The sequence below is a fragment of the Hemitrygon akajei genome, chromosome 14 (genome assembly GCF_048418815.1).
Source record: "Hemitrygon akajei chromosome 14, sHemAka1.3, whole genome shotgun sequence".
NCBI lineage: Eukaryota > Metazoa > Chordata > Chondrichthyes > Myliobatiformes > Dasyatidae > Hemitrygon > Hemitrygon akajei.
The window spans coordinates 12,245,685-12,267,566 of NC_133137.1; positions in this window are offsets into that span (position 1 = coordinate 12,245,685).

Here is a 21,882-nt window from a genome sequence, read left to right on the forward strand (position 1 = left end):
CTAGTTGCTAATAAAGGATTTAATACAGTTCTTCAATTTTTTTGGAACAGCATTACTGGAGTGATGGGAGGGCTACAAGGATAGCAACCCATGCTAGGTCGCCAGCAGCAGCAATTGACCTGTTACAATTGGCTGCTATGAGTACAATATTTGGTCAGTTGTTGCCCTGTTATGGCAAACCTTAGGCCTCAGGTATTGTCAAGCAAAAGCACATCAATCACTCTAGCCTTCGTTGTTGTTGTTCAGTTGTTAAGTCGAGCCGGGCTCTTCATGACCTCATAGACCAATGGGTTTTCATGGCGAGATACAGAAGTAGATTGCCAGGCCTTTCTTCCGTGCAGGTCTGGCTAGGTTCGAATGCAGGACCATCTGCCTTGAAGTCCAGTGCTGATGCTACTCACCATCAGCCACCTCTAGCCTTAACTTAACTTATAATCTTTTAATTTCCCTAAGATGGAAAGGCACAGACATTTAAGCATTTTAGTAACGCGTACAATCAATTATCAATGCTGAGAATCCTTACTGTAGCAAAGCACAAGCCATGTCCTATTGTATCAATACCTCGCTTCTAACATATTTCAGTGGCAGACTACATAAAGTTCACATGAGCAATGAGTGTGTTGTATTGGTCAAATATTCCACACATGCACGTATGATAATGATTGAATTGGTCCTTTCCTCTATACGTACGTACCATGTGTTCAAAGTTCAACATAATTTTTAGTATCAAAGTACATATATATCACCATATACAACCCTGAGATTCATTTTCTTGTGGGCATACTCAATAAGTCTGCAGAATAATAACTATAAAATAATCAATAAAAGTCCGCCCAACAAGGGTGTTCAACCAGAGTGCAGAAGACAACAAACTGTGCAAGTACAAAAAGAATAAATAATAATAATAAATAAATGAGGAATAAATATCAAGAACATGAGATGAAGAATCTTTGAAAGTGAGTCCATTGGTTGTGGGAACATTTCAAAGTGAAGTTGAGTGAACTTTGGTACAAGAGCCTGATGGTTGTGAGGTAATGCGATTTATTTATGTTACACTTATGCATGTTTCACTGCTTATTATGTGAATCTCTACAACATGTAGTTTAAGAGGACTTTTCACAAAGAGTAAATGGTCCCATCAGGGTGGGGAGTCTTTGGTATGTTTTTCCTCTTAGTTTAGTGATAGCTGAATATTTAGAATTTTTAAGGGGCGGGGAAGTAGATAGATTTATGGTAAGCAAAAGGGGTGGGAGCTTCCTGAGATCAGCAGGAATGTGGAATTGAGATCATTATTGACCTTATTGAATGGTGGAGCAAGCCCAGGGGGCAAGTAGTCAAATCCTGCTCCCAATTTACCTCCAATATGGAGGACACCAAGCAAGATGAAGAAGAGTGAATAGAAGTAGACAAAATCCAGTGGAAGAATATAGTTTAGAAGAAAGTTGACAAGAAGTAGGTTAGGTCAGAGTGTTCAATGCTCAGAGTAATGGTGATTCTACAACCTACAGACTCACTTTCAAAGACTCTTTACAATTCCTGTTCTTAGCTATTTTTGTCTTCTTTTGCATATTAATTGTATGCCAGTCTTAGTCTGTTTATGTATTGTTTTTCATAAATTCTATTGCATTTCTTTTTTCATGTAAATGCCTGTGAGAAAACGAATTTCGGGGTCGTACATGGTGTCATATATGTACTTTGATAATACATTTATGTTGAACCTCTGGGAGTGGGTATTATTTCTTGGAAGTGTGACAAAGGGAACAGAGATGCAGATGTTGAAATCTGGAGCAACATGCAACCTACTGGAGGAACTCCACAAGCCCAACAGCATCTGCGAGAGGGAAGGGGACGCCGACTCTTCGGGTCAAAATCCTGCATTAAAACACAGGGAATGCAATATGTTGGTCATAGAGTCGTACAGCCGGAAAAGAGGTCCTTCAGTCCACTCAGACTAAACTGATCGTCAGGCACCCATTTACGCCAGTCCTAAAGCAATCCTCTTTATACTCCCCACATTTCCATTAACTTCCGCCAGATGCTACTACCCACCTCCAAATGAGGGACAAGTTACAGTGGCCCATGGGCCTGCCAACTCACATGTCATTGGGATGTGGGAAAAATATGCCTCAGTTAGAGAAAAGTTACACAGTCACCAGGAGAGCACGCAAGCCTCACACTGACAATAGGACTGAAGGAACAACGAAGGAGAAGCACTTCCGTTTGCAATTCTTGGTACCCGAGGAGCAAAGGCATTTGTCTGGAATATGGGGAAACACAAAGGAGAAGAAATGGAAAATAAAATCAGTTTGTAGGACAGCGTGAAAAGTGAGATTTTGAATAGATAGATGTGATCGGATTGATAGGGTTTTGTGCAGGAGTTAGTTAGGGTGTTTTGGTTATGTTGTGGCTTGTAAATTATGAATCAAGAAGTGAGACATTTATAAACCTAAGAACATCGAGATGGGCAATCTGTAGCACTTAAACACACTTCTGAAGTAAATGCACAGTTAACCAACTACAATGCTGGAGTATGCAATGTAAGAGCTTTCCCACTAACTTGTAAAGTAGAGGGATGGAATGTTTTGGTCCAAATAACCATGTGAAATAGGAGTTTGGGTTCAATCCATGGTCAGTAATCTCAGCCAACAAAGCAGTTATAGTAATATGAAGTCAGTATCATCTAAACTCTCTTCACCCCTGCAGGAAAATATAGTGTATGTGTCTGGACAATGGATGATTAGGCTCATCTGTGATGCTATTCATGGCCAGAAAATTCCTGAGCATGATCACTAAATGGATCAGCGCTGGAAGAGTATTATTTTCTTTTTACCCCCTTTAGGATAAAGTTATTGAAAGCATATAGAATGCATTTTGCATTTATGTGATGCACTGTAAGTAAACTACAATTCTGTTACTCCTTTAATAATCTATGACAATTTCAAATGCTGCATGACTTGCAGGTGACGAGTGACAACATTGGTTTCTTGTACATTTCCATTCTGATCCACTGGAAATCTGGAGCAAATATATTGCTTAGATGAAGCAACAATTCACTCCTTATTTTTACAACAGTTCAACAAGATTAGCTTAATACTCTTTATAGTGTGGAGAAAAGAGCTGGTAAAAATTGCCACATTTGAACCAATGTGCCAGTTTTCTTTTGTAAAATCATATTTCAAATAGTCTGTAAGGAATTTATTTGTTCTATGCTGACTGTTATCAGAGGGGGAAAGTGATCACTTACTCCGACCTCTGAAATGACACTCCAGTAAAGATTAAAGCACAAGCCAGACCCACTGTCTTACCACCCACCAGTCTGTCTACCTTAGCTACTAAAGTTAATTTTTAAACCCCTAGAGATAAATTTTTTTCAATTAATTTGCTTACTTTGGCACATAATGAGCTCCTGCTCCTGAGATTTTAGATTTAAAAAATAGACTCTGTTGAAACATACTTATTTGAATAATGGTTTTGACCCTTTTTCCACCCTTCTGCAGTATCTCACTCCACTGACACTATTCTTTCTCTGGCTTCATTAATTTAGCAGGCTATATATGTGCCAAGTATTTGGGAAGCAGTCTGCTTACTGTAGTTGGAGTAAGATAACTTGGCATTCTTCACGCCTGACTTGAATGAAATGTTCTTGGTGCTCACTCTTTGTGAGCTGACCAGAAGCATTTCTTTCATTTAGTGATACAATAGGTGGGGCTTAAATGTTAAGACTTTTCTTTTCCCTCTAATTTAGACAATTGCTATTGTAAAAACAGCTTGAGGCATACTGTATATGTATAAAACATCCTGCTCATTTTCATAGCAACGTCCTTTTTAAACTGGAAAATTCAGGTCAGCGTATGGCAGAGTTAAATTCTTAATTTGTTTACATCAATTGCATAAATAAGCACGCTAAGGAATGCAGTAAGAAATTGTACGATGCAATTTGAAAATTAACCTGAACCAAGATAGTGACATTTGAAAGTCCACAGTAGTTTGCAAGTATCTTAACTGCTGTCATTCAAGTTTTGGTATAAAATTATTGAACCAGTCGTAATCTAGTAAAATTTAGTCTTGATTTCCTTTTGCTTTGTTCAACATTTCAAGTTAACCCTCTGATAGAATTTTGTAAATTCTAACAATATCCAATGCTATTCACCGTGATGGATTTTGGAAGGTTGCTTTCACATTAATTGAAAGCTGATGTATACTCTGTTAGCGGTCATTTCTCTCCACACTATCATATTTTACTATCTCCTTTGTTCTAAATGTGCAGACGACATTAATTGCTGTGTTAGAATTTTGTCTACAATGTGCTTTGCTAGATAAAGCTCTGCTCATCTGCATTTAGGGTATGCATGTCATTAAAACATTATGTCCCATAATTTGATGCAAAGGGACAACCTTTGACATTTTCAGTGTTTGCTTGAGGGAAGCACACAAAATACTGTAAGGGCTGTGCTTAGCGACTGACGTGAATGTGTATATACAATTAAGAAAATTCCTGATTCTTATTGAGAATTGTTATGAATAACCCTGGCAATGCTCCATATTCCAAAATCTTAAATCTAGCCTTTAATTATGAAACATCAAGATACTTAATGACTTTTATTTTACAAACATTTGTAAATAAGATGCATGGTAATGTGATTTTTATATTGCCTTCAAATCTGTAAAGACAGCATTAGGTTTAGCACTTCTTTGGATTATAATTTAAAGGCACTTTCTAATGCCTGCAGCCACTGCTGAACCAGCAAGAATTTTTTTTCACACAAGCAGTTTAAAAGCTGCAGGGTAATTTAACACAAAAGTTCACTTGCCATTTTCATCAAATTCATTGCTTAATTGTTGCTGTTTTCTGCCTAATATTTACTCGAACACGTTATGGAGTAGGTTGGGTAATATTTTCTATAAATAAATGAATACTTTCAATAAATGATTTTCTGTCATCATGCCATGCTTTTATATTTGTTATAAATGGAACCATGATCCTGTAGGTACCAGGGCTTGACCTTTATCGTTTGGCTGTTCAGTTTTTAAAAGCAAAAGAATTAGACTTAATAATTTCTGAATAATCAGGCGCTCCCTCCAGACAGTTTGGTTTAATATATCTCACAATGACCAGTGAGTTGTTAATTTAAGAGTGTTGCTCTGTTCCCTTGTTTATGCCCTAAGGGTGGATTAATATCTCAGCTGTGTCACAAACTAGTGCCAACTACTGAGTTATCCCACAGATTCTGTATATAGCAACTCTGGCTGGGCCAGGTCTCTGCTTTCTCATGTGAAAAACAGCACCCTGGGTCACTTCTCATACCAACTGACCAATATCTCTTCTGTCTGGATAGTTCAGGAGTTTCAGTGTCAGCTCATTTTTATTTTATAAATCTTATGTGCACTAAAATCTTGACCTTGGGATGAAATAAGAATTTAATGGAAGGTATGTATGTGACCATGATTTCAGTAACTGCTGTGCTTAACTCTTCAGCTGCATTCATCTCTGCTTCTTAATGTCTTAGTACTATGTAGCTGAGTGCTTTGAGACACCATAGAAAAAGAGTTGAAATGCCTTCAATGCCAATTTGTGACACATATGTTTTTCTGCAATAATTTGTGAAGGTCGATGATGCAGTTTAGAATTTATAGCCCACACAGTTATGGTCCCTTGCATTGTTTCCCTATGAAATGACAGATGTCTGTTGCAAACTAACAAGGGGCAATGGCCCATACCTTCCTGTTAGTAGAAATTGTAATAACTTGCACTCCATGAGTATACACAGCTGCCTGGGAAGCTAACAGACCCTGGGTGATATGTTTTGTTGAACAGTCTTGAACAAATGATAGAGTAAGATTATTGGGTGAGATGATAGAATTATAAAGTTGACTTTCGATATCCCAGCTTTGAAACTTTAGTAAAACTTGACGGCCTCTCCAAGGTTATCCAGTGAGTAGATAAGTGGTGCAGATCAAGATTATCTCCCTGTTTGCAACCTGTTAGGTAGTCCTATTTGGGCTGAGACCCTTCATCAGGACCTGAATTAGGATCTCTCCTAATGAAGGGTCTTGAAACGTCAACTCTTTATTCCTTTCCATAGATGCTGCCTGGCCTGCAGGGTTTCTCCAGCATTTTGTGCATCTTCTAGAAAGAGACTGCAGAAGACATAAAAGGGATTTAACTTAGATACATTTTTGAAAAATTGGGAAATAAGCTCTGTGGGGAAGAAGTACAGAAGAAGAATTGAGACTTTGGGCAGATCAGCCTTGATCCTATTGAATGATAGGACAAATGAGATGGCCGTGGTGGCCAAATACAGTTCCTATATTGTGAAATACTTATATTTTACTCCAAAAACACATTTTGGAAATAGTAAGGATTAAGGGTCGGGTGAGAAGGTGAAACTTGGAGAAAATAGTATTCGTAAAGAAATGTTACTGGAGAAATTAATTAGACTAAAAGCCAACAAACTCATATTTCCTTTGCTGGCATCTCCCCATCTTCAGAAGCAAGATTTGCAGCTTCATATTTTCTCCTCTGCATCTGTTAGCTGTGATATATATGTATGTGGAGTTCTAGGTCTAGTTTTCTGACTCTCTTGTGTTTTGTCCTCACTTCTGCTTGGAGGGAAACAAGATTCCCCTTCGAATGAGAGAAAGGGCATGTGTTGTATGGATGTATGGGAGAAAATTCATTAACATAGATAAGGCGTTATTACTTAAGGTTGAGGATATCTCTCAGTGGTGAATGTGCAAAAGTATCTAGATATCTTGGCTAATAGTTCCTGCAAGTTAGTTAGTTTCATCTCATTATCACAGTCTGTAGAATGAAAGTAACTAGTTGCTGTTTAAATTAATAACAAAAGTACTTGAGTAACCAAAGGGGAACTTATATTGAGTGACAGGAACTTCTACTCAGGCAGATCAGTTCTGTATAGTTCTTCCCTGAAACATCTATAACAACCTGCTAAGAGTAATTGGTCACATCCCATCATTTTTAAGAAGGGATATTATAAAAGTCACATCACTTCTTAATAATGAAAACCAAAACTGATTTTCAGTCTGCACCTGAAATCAGATATATGGGACACCTCACTTTCAGCCTATTGTGTTGTCAGTGATAGTGCCTGCAACATCTTGGCTGTATTTTCTCTTTTCTGTCCCTTGTTCTGCACATTACTGCAGTAACTTGCGTCTGCTGGCCATCCAGCACCTCTAGACTGGTTTTTATGGATTTGCACTTTTCCTTATTTCATACAATTTTTTGGAGTAAATAATATTATTTATTTATTTAGTTAGTAATATGGTGTGGAATAATGCCCTTCCACTCCATCGAGCCATGTCAACCAATAACTCACTGACTTAATCCCAGCCTTATCATGGGACAATTTACAATGTCCAATTAACCTACTAAATACACTCAAAAACTTCTATAGTTGTACCATGGAGAGCATTCTGACAGGCAGCATCTCTGTCTGGTATGGAGGGTCTACTGCACAGGACCGAAAGAAGCTACAGAATTTTGTAAATCTTGTCGGCTCCATCTTGGGCACTAGCCTACAGAGTACCCAGGACACCTTTAGGGAGCGGTGTCTCAGAAGGGCAGCGTCCATTATTAAGGACCTCCAGCACCCAGGGCATGCCCTTTTCTCACTGTTACCATCAGGTAGGAGGTACAGAAGCCTGAAGGCACACACTCAATGGTTCGGGAACAGCTTCTTCCCCTCTGTCATCCAATTCCTAAATGGACATTGAAGCTTTGGACACTACCTCACTTGTTTTTAATATACAGTATCTCTGTTTTTGCACATTTTGTTAAATCTATTCAATATACGTAATTGATTTACTTGTTTATTTATTATTATGTTTTATTTTATTATTATTTTTTCTCTCTCTGCTAGATTATGTATTCCATTGAACAGCTGCTGCTAAGTTAACAAATTTCAATCACGTGCTGGTGATAATAAACCTGATTCTAATTCTAACTGGTACAATTTTGGACTGTGTGAGGAAACTGGAGTACCTGGGGAATCCCACACACTTCATGGGAAGCACGTAGAAACGTTTTTACAGAGGATGTCGGAATTGAACTCTAAACTCCAACGCCCCAGGCTGTAGCAGCGTTGCGATAACCACCACGCTGCCATGGCACCGATTTCCATGGCTCAACTCCTCATTTCAACAAACAACCTGATTTCTGAGAGCAGCTACTTCAAATATATCAAACTGCAAAATATCTGCTGACAACCTTAGCTCCAATAAGAAAATATCAAATGATTCTTCCTGCTCCTGCCTGTTAGTATTGTCAGAACTGGTCAATTGTTTCATTTCCAGGGCGGGTTGTATTGTGCATGTAATATATCAAATGTAATCTTTAGAGCTTCCTGCTTGGCCTCAGTGGTAGAATAAAAATTTTCCCCACCTCCTTATGACCAATGAGGTATAACAATACTGTGATTTTTTTTTTACTTTTCTAGTTTTTCTTCAATGGCCAGCACAATGTAAACCCTCCCCTCCAGCTTTACACAGGTTAGAAATCCAAAAGCATGTTCAGCCTTATATATTACATAAGATATAGGAGAAGAATTAGGCCATTTGGCCCATTAGATCTACCCCATTTCATCATGTCCTACCTACTTCCCTCTCTCTACCAATTTCCTACCCTCATGCCCTGACTAATCAAGAAGCTCTCAACCTTTGCCTTAAATATACTCAGTGACTTGGCCACCATGGCCACCTGTGGCAACAAATTCCACAGATTCACTACTCTCTGGTCAAAGAAATTCCTCCTCATCTCCATTCTAAAAGGATGTCCCTCTATTCTGAGGCTGTGTCCTCTGGTCTTAGACTCCACCACCACAGGAAACATCTCCACATTCACTCTGTCAAGGCTTTTCAACATTCAATAGGTTTCAATGAGATCCCCCACACTCCCCCCCTCATTCTTCTGAATTCCAGTGAGTACAGGCCCAAAGCTCTCAAACACTCCTCATAAGGTAAGCCTTTTAATCCCAGAATCATTTTCAAGAACCTCCTTTGAACCCTCTCCAATGTCAGTTTATTCATTATGGATAAACTCAACTGAGTTACACAGATCACTTTATTTCAACAAATGTCTATGTATTATCTCAAATGGGAAGAATCAGCCATAGTATTTTACATTTCAGTTGACGGCCTGCATCTATACTTCATGATCTCCAACATCAGCATTTCTGGCACTGTGTCTCAGGAATCAATGGCTGCAAAATAGTCACTAAGTCAAATTAACAAAAGGGGTACCTCATTAAACAAATGAGGAACTTGAGGATATCAAGCTTTGGTTCGCATGTAAACTGATTTTTCCCAGTTCTACACGACAAAATTAATGGTTACGTATGAGGAGAATTGATCACAGGGTACACATAGGTTACCACGGTGTGTAAAAGAATTGATTATAAAGGGTAGAATGCGACTGTTTGAGAAATCGGGTACAGAATGCAAGTAAATAATCCCTTTCTCTAACCTTCCTTCACCTACATAGTTCATTGAATTATTTCTAAATACTATTTAAGAGCGTACGATGCTCTGAACTCAAAAAACACTTCTTTTTGTTGTCACAGCTAAAAAACTTAGTCGCATTGAAAGGGTAAAGTATTTCACTTTGGATCCATGCAGACTCCAGTGTCACACCAAAGAGGTTCTAGTGAAGATAGTCACAGTTTTCCAAGACGTGGTTCTTTCTCTTTCCTCTGTCTAGTTGTTCCAGCTGACAAGTTTGCAGTCCTGATGAAGGATCTCATTCCAAAACAGCATCTGTTTATTCCCCTCCATAGATGCTGCCTGGCTTGCTGCCTTCCTCCAGCATTTTGTGTGAGTTGCTCAAGATTTCCAGTATCCACAGAATTTTTTGTGTTCATGGGAAGTTTGCCACGTCCCTTTGCACTGCATCACTCATGCCTCCATCACAACTGTATCACAGTTGCTCAAGAAACTTGGAGATGATATACCAGTGAGAGGTCGGGTTAAAGCAAGCATTAGTGGTTGCTCCCATTTGGTACATTTCCTGGTCTTCACCATTCTCCCCACTGACCTAGCTTGTCACTAACTCAAAATGTCAGCTTAGTGTTGAAAGAGAGTTAGAACCAGTCCAATAGAGCTATAAAAAGTTCATTTAACTAGCCAGGTTTTAGTTCCTATCAGATATTATGACTAACTAAAACAAAAAGTCATTAAATAATTCTTATAGCCAACTGCTTTTTTGGCTGATGTTCTGAAGGCCTGACTCCAATCCAACACTTGTGGATTTAACACAGTTCAGACACAATGACAAATCTAATTTCAGGTGAAGTACTGTATACTGATAATGCTTGTGATATCATTTTATCTTATTGAAATATACAAGTGTTTGATCAGCATTGTGTACTTGGTTTCATACTTAAATGAAAACAGATGAATAAAAAAGAGAGCTGATTTAACCCTTTTTCTACTTATTCCAGGCTTCTGACCATAAAATAGTGCTGAAGGAAGGGTTGCTCCTTTGCTTTGTAGTTATGTGTGCCAAGGTTAACAATTCTAACCTTTTTGGTTATTAATGGTGATTTGAGAACATGTAGAATCAAACACTGAACTCGATAAAGGGCTTTACGAGACTAACTTGTTTTGAACTTTAACATTACAAACCAGTTCCCATCTGAGTAAACTTTGCTCTTTCTGTAATACTTAACCACCCAGCTCTCATAAACGCTGAATGTTTATCAGATCGTTTTAAATATGAACATTTCATTGCAGAATTTCAACTTTTAGAACAGTTGGCAAAATATTTTTTAAAAAACATGAAATAATGAGAGCAGCCTCCCTTGTTAAGATGGGGCGGGGGAATGGGATTTAATAGCACATCAATGTCAAATGAAATTTAGGATGAGCTGGAGACATTTCAAGCATACTTGTTTGGATAACACAGAAAATTACTTCCTATACAGTAAACTCTGAAAATGTTTAGCTTTATCTCCTGGCCACACTGTCTGTGATCTGCTTGCTCACGGTAAAAAAAAAACCTGTTTCCTATCACAAACTGTGAGAGAGCTTGACAGGCTATGTTGCCTGACTTTGGCAAGCAGCAATTAATAATGGGGTCTCATAACACAAGGAAGTGGCGCTGTGATGTTTATATTCAGTAATAAACACAGTTAAGCATCTGCCATGATTCTTTGCAGTAGTCAGCTGAAAAACTGAATGGCTGCCTTCTGGTTCGAAGGTCTCCTTGCTTCCCAAGGAGGAAAGTGAAGTCCCTAAGTACTTTGCGTTTGGATATGGGGTAAACTTTCCAAGCATAAACACAGTTATGAAAATGCTCTCACACTTGCCTTGTTAATGTGGTTACCCGTGGCATTTTTCATGCAATGAAATTTGACTCTGTTAACTTGTGTTTTTTTTAACAATGCCAAATTTGGCAGAAGCCCATTCACTGTACTTCATCACAGCGGGAACAATAAAATTCCTGCAGACTTCAGCACAGGGAAGCATAATATATTTTGACCTGCCAGTAAAATGGGTCACTCAGTTAGAAAAGAAGTGAGGCATTTCTGCAGTTTTGATGCTTTAATGAAGGTTGTTTAATAAAATAGATTTATCCCTAAAATCAGACAAAATGTGATTCCTTCTGTACTGAATTTGATCTGAAGGCAAAGCAACTGCCTTCAATGCCAAAGAAGAACTGCTTCAGCTATAATCTAGGCAACTGACCATCTACACCCAGTTGACCACTGGCAAAAGCAGTTCAAATAGACATCAGGGGCCTTGTCCCAGTTCTTTGGTTCTCTCCATTTTTTCAGTCCGGCTCACTTGTTTTAGAACCTTCTCTTTAACTTAGACTCATTGAAGTCCATCGCCATAATCTCAGTGATGCCTAACTAATCTGTGTAAAACACCCGAATACAGACATTCCCTTTGTATTCTCTCTCTCCCTGCCCCTTTGCACACTGTGTGTGTATCTGTGTATTTGTGACTCTTCCATCTTTGTCTTCTTGTCCCATCATCATTCCACTCTTTTCAATGCACTGTGTAATGATTTAATCTGTATGAGCAGCATGCAAGACAAGCTTTTCACTATTTCTTAGCACTTGGAACAATAATAAACCGTGTGTGTGTGTGTGTGTGTGTGTGTGTGTGTGTGTGTGTGTGTGTGTGTGTGTGTGTGTGTGTGTGTGTGTGTGTGTGTGTGTGTGTGTGTGTGTGTGTGTGTGTGTGTGTGTGTGTGTGTGTGTGTGTGTGTATGCATGTACCTTCCTTCCCTCCCTCTGTCTATCCTCACACTCTATTCTGCCGTGTGTGTGTGTGTGTGCGCGCGTGCATGCCTTCTTTCTCTCTCTCTGTCTGTGTATCCCACACTCTATTCTTCCGTCCATGTGTGTGTGTTTCTCCTTTTCAGTCTATGTGTGTCACCCCTCTTACTGCACCCTCTCTCACATTTCTACAATGTAAAATACACCTCTTCTCACAATATGAAAGAACATTTACCTAAAACATTAATCCTTTCTTTCTTTCTCTCCCTGTATACTGCTCTACCAGTTGAATATTTCCAGAATTCTTACTTGTATTTCTGAATAGAACATTGTTGGAAACTAATACCCATGCAGCTTCCAAAAGCCTGAATCCAGGCGAGTTTGTCATTATGACCAAAGTTTGAAAAAAGATTTAGGGTTCTAATATTTTTCTGTCATTCATACTCTGTTTTTTTTCTGTTTTGTGGATGCCAGCAAAGAGTAAGAATTTCAGGTTGTATACAGTATCCTTTCTCTGATATTAAATTGAACCATTTGAACCACTGAAAAACACTCAGATGACAAATGATACCAAGTTGAAGTAGATACTGGTGTTGAGATACTTTGAATTTTTCATGTACAGTGTCACAGAAATGTGCCTGTGCCCAGCTTCTCCGAGGCTCTTGTCAGTAACAGGCTGAGATTGTGCAAAATGGGTTCAAGCTGCAGTGAACGTTTTCCAAGAAAACCACCCAATTCCAAAGGTATAGAATGGACAAATGGGAGAATAGGAGAGAGTGGAGGGACATGTAGAGAGAAAACCCATACTTACAGAGGGAGGGAGTGGAAACTCATGCACAGTGAACAAACAGCAAGAGATATGATGTACAGTATCTCACCTGAAATATCGATGTCTTACTGTTTGCATGAGCCTGCCTCCGTTTTCTGTGTTGTGGATGCTGTAACATAGTTGCTAGGTCTCTGAGTATTTATCATATGCTGTGATCAATGTCTAAGTAATTTCCCCTACCAGCAGTGGTGTGGAGTTCCTTTTAGTGTGGGCTCCTGCACTTGAAATGCTGCAAACTGAGAGGTGAACTTATAGAAGTGTATAAGATCAGGAGGGATTTAGATAGAGAAGGTGAATACCCTTGGTCTTACACTGAATGTTGGGAATAAAGAACTAGAGGGCACAGGTTTAAGGTGAGTGGGGAAAGATTTAGTAGGAATGAAGGATAACCATTTTACACAAAGGGTAGTATGCATGTATGTACAGCTCCTTCAGGCTGGTGCCTGCAAACAACAAAACTAACACCGATGTCCTGCAGACAGTTAACAAAACTGGTTCATTTACTTCTTCTTCTTTCAAGTATGATTCTGCTAGTAAGCTATGTGTGATTGGAACCTGTGATTTACCATTTGGATGGCATGTTTTTGGGCCGATAGAGCGATCTGGCACCATGCTGTCTCCAAGATAGGTCGGTGAGTTTGGGAGCGGAGTGCGCGACCTGGTGGCCTGAAAGCCCGGAGCCGGGGTGTGAGCCCATGGTCGACTCCGTTTGTTCTCTCCGATTGAGGCGCCGAGCAAGGTTGAAATGGGCGAAGATGGGAGCGGAGTGCAGGAGGGTGCTCGGCGCCATCTGACTGTATTTGACTAGTCTTCCTCTCCTTCTAATTGCTGCCGGAGGAAAGCGTAGGAGTCTTGAGTTCCATGTTGCAAGGACTGATCGGTGAGGCTCATGGCTGAGGACTTTGAGGTTCATGTTGCATATGCTTCTGGATTCTGATTACACTTTCTTTGCTGTTTTTGAGCAGTTTGATCGGGGCGATTGGCGTGGACTTTGGTGAGGACTGGTCCTCACCAGACTGGTCCTGCAAAGTTCTGCTAGGGGTGCAGCGCAGAACTGAATTAAACAGAATACTCCTGGACTCCTGGTTTGATGTCTGATATTCTACGTGTTGTTAGATCACTTTTTGCCATTTGCACAATTGGCTCTTTTTTTGCACGTTGGGTGTTTGATGCTTTCTTTGAACGGGTTTTGTGGCAGCCTGCAGGAGGATGAATCTCAAGAGTTGTATTCTGTGTACATACTTTGATAATAAGTGAACAATGAATCTTTGAATGAGCTGCTGGAGGAAGAGGCTGAGGCAGGTACAACAGCACTTTGTAAATGTCTGTTGGACAGGTACACGGAGAGAAAAGATTTAAAAAGTTCAAATGCTGGCAAATGGGATGACCTTCAATGGTCACCTTGGTCGGCAAAGTCCAGTTGGGCTGAAGGTCTTATTTCTATGTTGTATTATTCTATGAACCAATCTACATGATTGATCCTCATGGTACTGGGAGAGTGGTTGTATATACAGGCACTGAACACTCTTGCCCACCTCCCTCAAGCTCAGCCCCACATTGTCCCCCACACATTTGGCAGCCACTTTTTTGATATAGCTAAGTTGTGTGCAAGAGAGACAAAATTCAAGTTTAATTATCATTCAATGAACACCCATGGATACAAACAAAACAGCATTCCTCAGTGGCCAAGGTACAAAACACAACACCAACTGTCATACACAGCGCAAGGCACATAGAGCACATACAGCATCAGCCAAAAATAGTGGAGTGATACGTCCTGCAGATTGATGGAGCGTGGATGATTTCTGACAAGAACAAGCCCTTAGCAGTCTACAGTCAAATGCATGTAATCCACCTCGTCTTCCACTAAGTGAACACTGGAGGGCAGCACCAACGGGAAGGGTCTCGCCCAATCCAGCATCAACGTTGCACCACAGCATCTCCGGCACCTCCTCACCTGGGTTACCAGGACAGGCCAGCATGCGGCATGAGGCTTAGTCCACATTACAACCGAGGCCTCGCAGCTCCCTCACCATCGGTCTCACCAATAAACCAGTGAACTGGACCTGTAGTATTCTACATTACCAATGTCCAACAGGGTCTTGCGATCATAAGTAAAAACGTCCAAGACAATCACACGCTATTAGACTGCACACCGACTCCAAAGTCTTTCTGTAGCAAGCAGCAACCCAGTCCACACCAAGTCCAGTTTCTCAATTTCCCCTGCTATCGAGCAATTCGCTGATGGATGGACCTGCAGTACCTGAAGTTCTTAATGTACAGCAGTGTCTTCTGATCACTAAAAGGATGTTCAAAAAGGACAAAACCACTTTTAGTTGGCCACAGAGCAGCCTCTGCATCTGAATGCGCCACCATCTTTCCGGAATGGAAAGTAATACTTCTATGAATTGCAGAGGTCAGTCAATATATTGCTTCTGGAAAACAGCTTAAGCTTCAAACATGGTTTATACTTTTTGAAAACATTTGAGTCATACCATTAAATCATGCCTGCAGACTGTTTTGATTTAGTAATCACGTTTTTTTCTCTCTCTCTCTCTCTTTACTGCAGTTCATTGCTCCAGTCCAGGAATGTGATTGGTTTGATTCGCAATAGTTGCCGTAGAAATAAAGGAGCTGTGTCTGGGATTGGATGGACAAACAGCATGCCCTGGGAGCAGCCGAGGTGAAGGTTAGGGAGACCAGGAGTACTAGTGGGTTATATGACTGGCTCATTGCAACCATGGCTTAAAATTGCAGAATCATCTGACAATTTAGGAAGGGCCTTATTATTAGTAAATCTATTTGCTCATGAGCAAGGACAATGTACGTGACGAATGGTGCACATTCAATCTCCAGAATCTTTAGTTATTTATTTATTGAGATACACCGCAGAGTAGGTCCTTTGTGCCGTGCCACTCAGCAGCTCCCAAATTAACCCTAGCCTGATCACGGGACAATTTATAATGACCAGTTAATTTACCAACCGGTGCATCTTTGCACTGTGGGAGGAAACCCACGCGGTCATGGGGAGAACGTCCGAACGACTTACAGGCAGTGGAGGGAATTGAACTCGAGTCACTAGTGCTGTAAAGCATTACTCTACCATGCCACCCAATGCCAAGAAAATCAACAAATATGTACGTGCTGAGATTTTCAATAGTAGAACTCGATACATGGGTTCATAAGAACATTTAAATTTACAATCGCCTGTTAATGCTAGCAGAGAAACAAGTTAATCAGCCCAACTGGCTTCAGCTCCTGTTTGTAATCCACAAGAGGTTCCTTGTATTCTATCTGCCTCATTGCAGCCTTTCTCGATAATTGTCTATTCCCACTTCTCTTTTGTATTTAACCGGTTAACCTCCTAAAACCTCTTAGCTGCTTTCCCTAAGCACTTTCTGCGATGCCACGCTCCACATTCCACCCCAGGGAAGGTGATTGGGTGGCTCAGCAGTACTGCTGCCTCACAGCATGGGGCACCTGAGCTCAATCCTGATCTCGGGTATGGTGATGAGGTTTGCTCACTCTCCCCATGGCCGAATGAATTCCTGCTCTGATTCCGTGCCAGTCCCCAAAGATCTGCAGGTAGGCTAGCTGGATACTGCAAATTTTCCTCCTAGTATCTAAAAGAATAAAGGGGATTTGATGCACATGTGAGGGCAAAAGGAAAATTGAAATGGGACTCACGCCGTGGCTGTTTGGAGCTAGTTTGGACCTGAGATTCATTGGCCTCTGTCTGAGTTGCATGATTAAGCTGATATCAAGAAGTTCTTGTCTGAGTAAGAAATTGGGAAATCAAGCTAATGTACAGTAAACAGGAATCAAAGGGAATTTGCTCCATTACCTGCAGTACTATCTCACTCAATGTAAAATGGTTGTGCTTCTGAATGGTTCATGATTTTAATTCCCAAGAGTTGCATGGCAGTGTCCAATGTTCAAACACCATCAGCTGCTCTCTCAACACTCATGCATAATAGGAATAGAAGCGGGGATGTTTCCTTTGGATTATCCTCACACTCATTGTCAGCAAGGTCGAGGAATTGATTATGGACTTCGGGATGGGGAAGTCGGAAGAAAATGCACCAGTCCTCACTGAGGGGTCTGCGATAGAAAGGGTGAACAGCTTCAAGATCGTGGGTGTCAGCATCTCTGAGGAAATATCCTGAGCCTAATACCCCAATGCAATCATGAAGAAGGCATGCCAGGGGCTCTACTTTGTGAAGAGCTTTTATCTCCTCATCATCCTCATTGAACCAGTCTTGGTTCTTCCTTGTGGTATGGCGAAGGCCCTCAAAGAAGACGAGAGAATGCAATCTCTGAAAGCTGCCGAGTCTTCTTCAACATCCCCTCCAAGACGAGCATTGGTGAGCCAGGTGGTCTGTAGTAGAACCCGATTTCAACATGCTGACGTTGAGCTTCTTGGAAAATTTCCTTGCCTGTGAACGTCATTTGGGTTGGATGTGGAGGTTAAGTTTGGAAATGATCAAGCCGTGTTCTATCTAGCAGTCTGTGCCACATGTTGCTTTGGTCACTCTGACATCGTTTCCGTCACGTCTTCTGCTGATCAATCAGATGCCAGCGCTTCAAGCAAGTGTGCCTCCAAGACATCTTGTTACTGCTTTGCAAGCAGAAGGCTATGTTGGGGATGATCAGGTCATGCATGACACAGGTTTTCAAAAGAAGCAGGCCATTGCTGTTGCATTTGCCTATCCAAAGTGCCCTCAGCCTCCATCCCAAGTATTGTTGAAATCTCCACGGACAAGGAACTTGTCTGACCTTGGTACAGTCACAATCAGGGAATCAAGCTCTCCTTAGAACTTGTCTTTGACTTCCTCTGGGCTGGTCATCATTGAGCTGTACGGCGTGATGTGTATGTTCTTCAGGGGTGGTTGTATGGTCATTAAATGATCATTGAATCCTTTTGGCAGACTGGTAAGCTTTCGGACAAGGTGGTTCTTGCTAGCAACTCCGACTCCTGCTTCGTGATGTTCAGTGCTGCTGCGTCTACTCCAGAATAACATGTAGCCGCCACCTGCTTCTGCCAGTTGGCCTTTGTTGGCCAGGCAAGCCTCGAAGAGAGCTGCAATACCAATCTTGTACCTCTCCACTTCTCTTGCCACCAAAGTACTTCTTCTCTCAGGGCTGTTAGACTTGGTGTTGTCTATCAAGGTTCGGATCTTCCATGTGCCGATTCTGAGCGGTGTCACTTTTGTTCGATTTCTTTGATTTCGACTGCTAAACCATTGTGACCGCCAGCCACAGTTTGCTGATTGGGTTGAGTAAAAGTAGACAATGATTATAACTCCTTTTCTAGCCCCTTCCTTCCAGTGTGGTCCTGAAAAGGGCTGCTCAGTTACTCAGGTGGCTGCCGAGTTCTGCTGCTACTTCAGTCAACGAGAAAACGACCCGTTGCCCTGAGCCACCTGTGTGTACAGGTCAGCATCTACAGCTTCTGGTGTATCCTCACCCGCTGCTTCCTCACTCACCCATCGCCACTTGGATTTGGATGTCACGACTTGCGCGTGAGTTTGATTAAAGTGAGGGAGAGTTGCGCAGGTCATCAACCTCACTCTTCCGTCCTAGTCTGTCTAGGTCTTCTGCCAAGATGAGAGTCAAGACGACTGGAGATGGGTCAGGATGCAATGGACAACCAGGGAGATCTACATGTCCTGCTGTGCTTTTGGTGCTCCACAATGCATGCTGGGAAATGCCTTCCTTCCTGCCCGATGAACCAGCTGCTGGTTCCCTCCACACAGTCCACCGAGTCCAGTCTTCACATGCTTTGGGTAGACAAGCCCGAAGTCACCGAGATTTCAAAAACCCCCCAATGGCTACTCTCACCCGGCTTGGCTGGCCTGTTGCCCGGAGAGTGGCTGATATTGCATGCAAAAAGCTTACCTGGAGCCACTGGTGAGAGTTGAGTGCCAGGTGAGGACCTACTTCGGAAGGTACGACAAGTCTTCACACTAGAGGTGCTACCCCTCCCTGACACCCTATACACCCCTTTGCACTGTACTGCTTCCACAAAATAACAAATGTCCCAATATATCAGACAGTAATAATAAGTCTAATTCTGATTCATCACTTACACCTACTGAGATAAAGAAGCAGTTAACACACAGCAAACCCTAGACATCATTCAGACGTGATAACAGAGGAGTAACTCTCATACAACACAAGATCCAGCCAGTAGCTATCAATAACGAAAGAGACTCTGAATGAGCTAACTTGTTGAACCTTTCCCTTTAGCTGCAACCTCTGTCCTGTAAACATACAGCACTTAAAATATTTTTTTTCCCAATTTCTGCAGCGTTTTTATGTCCTGTTTTTATTACAGGCAAGTAGCAGGGTCAAACAAGGCGAATGTCCAAACAAAATCTTCCCATATATGCTGCCTCTCCAGTTGAGTATTTCCAGAATTTACTATTTTATTTCTGCTTTCCAGAATCTGTAGCACTTTACTTTTACAGTTGAAATGCAACCAAGAGAAAACTCTACCTCAGAATCGGGCACAGTACTAATTATCGCTTAAAATGCATACCATATAAATTTAACAAAATGTCACTACGGGAATTCCCAGTGTACTGTTCATGTTTTTAATAGATTCAATGAACTATAGTGCTAATTTTAGTGATTATTATAAACTGTGTTCTCTGATCCATTTGCATTTCAGCCCCATGCAGATTCTTGTTTCCTGGCATACATGTTATGGAATGGTACGTCAGCATCATCATCATTACGTGCCATGTCTATATCACCTGATCTTAATCATGAGCCAACTGTTGCTGTTTTGTTGAAGACTTGGTGAAATCTCAGTCTTGGAAAAGATTCAAGGCAGAGGCAGTGAGATTGTTAATAAGCAAGGCATAAAACAATATCATAGGTAGGAGCAACACTGAGTTCAGTTTGCAATCAAATAAGCAACGGCGTTCTTATAGGTGGAACAGACTTGAGGGGCTGAAAGGCCTGGTTTTGCTTGAAATTTGTACGTTCACACCTATTTGCAACAACTTTGCTCTCAACATCAGCATGACCAAAGAATGGATTGTGATTTCAGCAAGGAGAACGAACACATATCAGTCCTTAATTGAAGGTCAGCTGTTGAGAGGGTGAGCTGCTTCAAGTTACTGGAGGTCAGCATCTCAGAGGATCTAACCTGGTATTAATGCAATCGCAAAGAAGGCACACCAGCAGCGGTACCTCATTAGGAGTTTGAGGAGATTTGATGTCGCCAAAGACCAGCTAATTTCTGCAGATATATCATGGAAAGCATTCTGACGGGTGGCGTCATCGCCTGGTACGGGGGCTTCAACACACTGGATAATAAGAGGCATATGCAAAGGATTGAGGACTCGACCAGCTCCATCTCAGGCACAGTCCTCCTCACCGTCAAGGACATCCTCAAAAGCTGGGAAACACAAGAAAGTCTGCAGATGCCGGAAATCCAAAAACAACACACACACACACACACACAAATTGCAAACACGAGGAAATTTGCAGATGCTGGAAATTCAAGCAACACACACAAAATGCTGGTGGAACGCAGCAGGTCAGGCAGCATCTATGGAAGAGAATAAAGAGTCGACATTTTGGGTCAAGGTCCTTCTTCACGACTGGAAAGGAAGAAAGAAGACACCAGAATAAAATGTGGGGGGAGGGGTAGGAGGATAGCTAGAAGGCAATAGATGAAGCCAGGTGGGTAAGAAAGATAAAGGACAGGAGAGGAAGGAACCTGATAGGAGAGGAGAGTGGACCATTGGTAAAGGGAAGGAGGAAGATACTTAGGGGGAGGTGAGAAGAGGTAAAAGGCCAGAGTGGGGAATAGAAGAGGGGACGGGGGGGGGGGGGGGGGGGGGAAATGTTTTTTACTAGAAGGAGAAATTGATATTCATGCCATCTGGTTGGATGTTGAGGTGCTGCCTCAAGAGGGCAGCATCCATCATTAAGGACCCTTACCACCTGGGCCATGCCCTCTTCTCATTACCACCATCAGGGAGGAGGTGAGGCTGAAGACCGACACTCAACTTTTTAGAAACAGCTTCTTCCCATCTGCCATCAAATTTCTGAACAGTCCATGAACACTATTTCACTATTCCTCTTTAGTGCTACTTACTTATTTTTATATGCAACTTCTTGGAATTTTTATTTTATGTCTTGCACGTACTGCTGCCACCAAATGATGTATTTCATGGCATATGTCAGAGATAGTAAAGCTGATTCTGATTCTGATCTGTTACCTGTTCAGAAATTTCAATAAGACTTGTCTGGCACAGAAACTCCTATTATGTTTTCTAAATCTAGATTAGTTTTTAATCACTTCTTTTTGTAAAAAATCCAGTATCTTTTCTTTTATTGACATTAAGCTGAGTTATAGTTCCTTGTTTTTGCACTGTCTTCTAGTCTGTATATAGAAGCAACATTTTGTGTTTCTTAGTGTCTTGGCACAATCCTCTCTGTGTAACTTTGTCTTATTGTTACTGCTACCACCTCCCAAGTTTCCTTAGACATACACAGATGCCACCTGAGCCTTGGCTTTTATCCTCTCAGCCGCATTGTTTTTTTCTATTATTTCCTTCCTTTCTATTCCTATTGCACAACATTCTTTTCAAGCTTATGTTCCTGTGACGTACTGATCATATCTCGTCAATGGTGGCTGAGACAAAACAGTTATTGCATACTTCAGCCAATTCTCAGTCATTACTTGATATGTGCTTTGCTCTACTTTAAGAGCTCTACTCCCATTTTAATTTTACTAGTTTTATGTATGCATCAAGACTATATTATTTACTTTTAAACTAAGTGATAAATCCC